The following is a 3736-nucleotide window of genomic DNA, read 5'->3' as shown; positions in this document are numbered from 1 at the left end:
GGGAGGTGAGGGAGTTTAACTTCAGTGCTGATTGGGACACTCTTTAATGACGGCGCCTTGCCAGCTCTATCATGCCCCACCCTGCCAGACTGGTGACATAAACCATACCGCCAGATTTCTTTCTGTCAGCGTGGCTGAAGATCTGGTCTGAAAACTCGGCTGTGCATCTGGAGAGATACAAGCCAGATTTCAGTCAGAAATTGGCACTGACAAATCATGGAAAAATTCTGCCTCTGTCCCCCTCTCTCCTGGAATAAGAGCATCTGGTTCAAGTAATCTACTACATCTGACCGCATCCTGGAAAACAGCTGTAATGTTCAAGAATCTATCCCTCAAAAACAAGCAAAGGACTTAACAGATACTTTTTTACCTTTTTACTTTCCTTACTTCTGATGACTGGGTGTGTGCATTACGTATTTTATTATATTTTCCCTTGAGTTTAGTTGATAATAAACTTGTTTTTTCTTTGGCTCAGGAAAACCTTGTGATTCACTCCTTATTGTCCATCATATGGATAGGGCGGAATTTGGAGCCCACGTCAGCCATTAGCGAGAGGAGCAAAATTGGGCGCAAAATCTTGGGAGATTTGGGCCAGCATGGGGGGGGGGGGGGGCGCTGCTGGAGAGTTGGGCAAAGGATCTGGGGTCATCACAAATTGCAGAGGGAAGTGACAGAGGCATCATAATGGTTTTGTGAAGGTGTTTAATGTGCTGTAAAAACCCCACTGCCGATGGTGCCTGCCCTCCCCCACCCCCTCCAACTCCGTACCTACCCCCCCCCCCCCCCCCCGCCACTCACTTCCCCCTCTACCGGTGTCCCCAATGGTCCTCGAAGTGCTTGCTCCAACTAGCTCTACCACTACATCTTTTTGTTTCCCCAGGATGCACATTAGAGATGGAGGTAGCCAACTGCTTACCTCATCCCGTGGCCTTCGATGCCCCTGGCGGACGTCCTTTCTTCACAGGAAAGCCTCCCTCCTTTCTCTCGAATCAGACTCTTGTTCACTCTTGTGGCACCAACATGTTAGAGGGTGTCCTTAGAAAGGGCCCCTTAGCCCAGCAGAGCACTCTTCCCACACTGCCTCAGACTCCTCCTGATCAGATTTACTGGTACTTTCTATTTGATACAGCACCAATACTGTGGTACAGCACTGCCCCTCTCTCCCTCACCACCATCAGGAGAGCTTTATTTTCCACTGCCTTCCTTTATCATGCATTTCCAATCCACAGGCTGCAGATGCCTCCAGTTGCCATCACCATTCCATCTACAGCCCAGTACAGAGACCCAAGCCCAGAGGCAACCCTGCACACCAAGCTGTGCTTTTTCCCTCTCGGGCACACAGCCCTTGCCCTCCCTGCAACTAGAGTGCACCATGCTTCCAATGATTGTGCCGATTACATGTCCGCTGCACACCTGGATCATCACCTATCTCTGACTTCTGACTATGAAGTCTGCATAGCCCTGGACTGATTCTACTCTACTTTCCTCATTGCCACAGGAATGCATGTACTCTGCGAGTACTGTGAGCCCCAAACCAAGGACTTGGATTTCCATAGGGTTTCCCAATGCTCTGATGACTGAGGACAACAGTATCCCTCCCAAACCACTCTCCCACTTTCTGAGCCTCTGTCTGATCCATTTCTCTTGTGCCACACAAACAACCCCCACGTCCTATTCCAAAGTTTCCATGCACCCCTTTCATTCAAACCTGTGTTACCCCCTGGACATTCTTGTTTGTCAGTGTATCATGCAGCTTTGTTGGCCTCCAACTTCCCACCCTTCGGACTACCTTCTGCCTTCCATTGTTTTCCGTCCTTCTCCACCTCCTTGCCCCTCTGCCTTCCGTTGTGCCTATTTCACAGCCCTTGTACAGCCTTGTGTTCATCATTCCCACCCTCCCCTCACCCCCCACACCTGGTCGAAATGCTAGTTTTTGCAAGTGGAGTTCAGCCTGAGCACCTGTTCAGTGGTGTCCTTGTGGATAATGGTATCAGCCACTGGGCAGAGAAGACCCTTGCATTCCCCAACCTCAAGCACTGTATTGGTCAGTGTCTGAAAGCAGAGGTTTACCTGAGTACCATAGCGCAGTGGTGTCCATCTGGAGAACTGCAGCAAGGGGCAGAAGGAGACCAACCCTACAGCCTCAGCAGTGTGGCATTCATCACAGCAGGACTGGTGCAGCACTGTGGCAGGAAGGCTCTGTAAGTTGCACTCATCTCCATGTTATGAGCGAACTGAGGTCCGGCATGTGTACGCTGCACCGTTTCAAATGGGTTTGAGGCCGATGTAACTTCAGTGACAGATCAAAAACAGCTTCTTCCCCGCTGTTACCAGACTCCTTAATGACCACCTTATGGACTGATCTGATCTCTTCACACATCTTCTCTACTGAGTAGTACTACACTCCTGTATGCTTCACCCGATGCCTGTGTCTATGTATTTACATTGGGTATTTTATCTTTGTCCCATGTATTTTCTTATCATGTACGGAATGATCTGTCCGAACTGCACGCAGAACAATGCTTTTCACTGTACCTCAGTACACGTGACAATAAACAAATCCAATCCAATTCATTGGTTTGACGCAAGATTGGAAGGAGAAGGAGATTCCAGCCAGCAGCTGATTTAATGAGCATTCATGAGATGTTAGTGAATGCAGATGGCATTGATGCCACTAGCAATGGGCAAAATCGCAAACTATTTTTATGCTGGTGGGTTTCTGTCTTTCCGCCTGTCACAGGATTCTCCACTCCCCTGCGCCAACATGTCAGAGCGGGTAGGGAAGGAAAATTCCACCCAATGTGTCTGCTTGAAAATGCTTTTGTACCTCAAACAATGGCTCAAACCTTCCAGCACCCACATCTTTGAAATCTGAACTTATGGTGGAAGATGCACATAAGGGCTCTGCAGAAGTCCTGAGCAATGTGCTGAATTTGGCCAGGAAGTATAAGCTGCTGATTGGCTGAATTCCACACCCCTGAACCCACTGCGGAAGTCTCCAGTACTGAACTCAGTGTCAGATTTAGATCAGATATGCGGGACATACTTACCCAGGGCATGTTACATTGATTAATATCGGGGTAGCTCAGTGATCAGCCAGCATAACTGAACTGAGCATCACAACCGACCATCCTCCACAACTACCTCCTGACTGGTCTACCCTTCTGACCTGACCCGGCACTCTCCTACCAATGTGCCACACCTCGACTAACCTGTCCGGACCTGACCTAACTCTCCATCTCGTGGACACCACCATCGTCCTGACGACCTCCTTAACCTGATCCAACTTGACCCGACCCAACTCTAATTCCTCCACACCAGACCTGGCTCAACTATCACTCATACCATCAACACCCCGAGACAATACAAGTGACCCCCCCCCATGGCCCAATATGACCTGACTTTCTCCCACCATCAGTCCCCCAACGTGACTACAGGTTCACTCACCTAATTTGACCCAACCAGACTCTCTCCCCCATCATCGCATCCCTGGCACAACTAAATCCTGCTGACCCAACCTGAGCTGACTGTCTCTTCCTTCAGCTCACCCCCAGATCCAACACGAACATCTCCCCAACCCAACTTGATTTCCTCTCTCATCACTCACTCACCCATGCACACTCACTCACTCACTCACCCACTCACTCACCCACTCACCCATTCAACCAGACACTCAACCAGAGACTTATTCATTCAACCACTCTCTCAATTATTCAGTCACCCAATCGCTCACTGA

The sequence above is a fragment of the Scyliorhinus canicula genome, chromosome 10 (assembly GCF_902713615.1).
Source record: "Scyliorhinus canicula chromosome 10, sScyCan1.1, whole genome shotgun sequence".
NCBI classification, from domain to species: Eukaryota; Metazoa; Chordata; class Chondrichthyes; order Carcharhiniformes; family Scyliorhinidae; genus Scyliorhinus; species Scyliorhinus canicula.
This window is presented reverse-complemented; position numbering follows the sequence as displayed.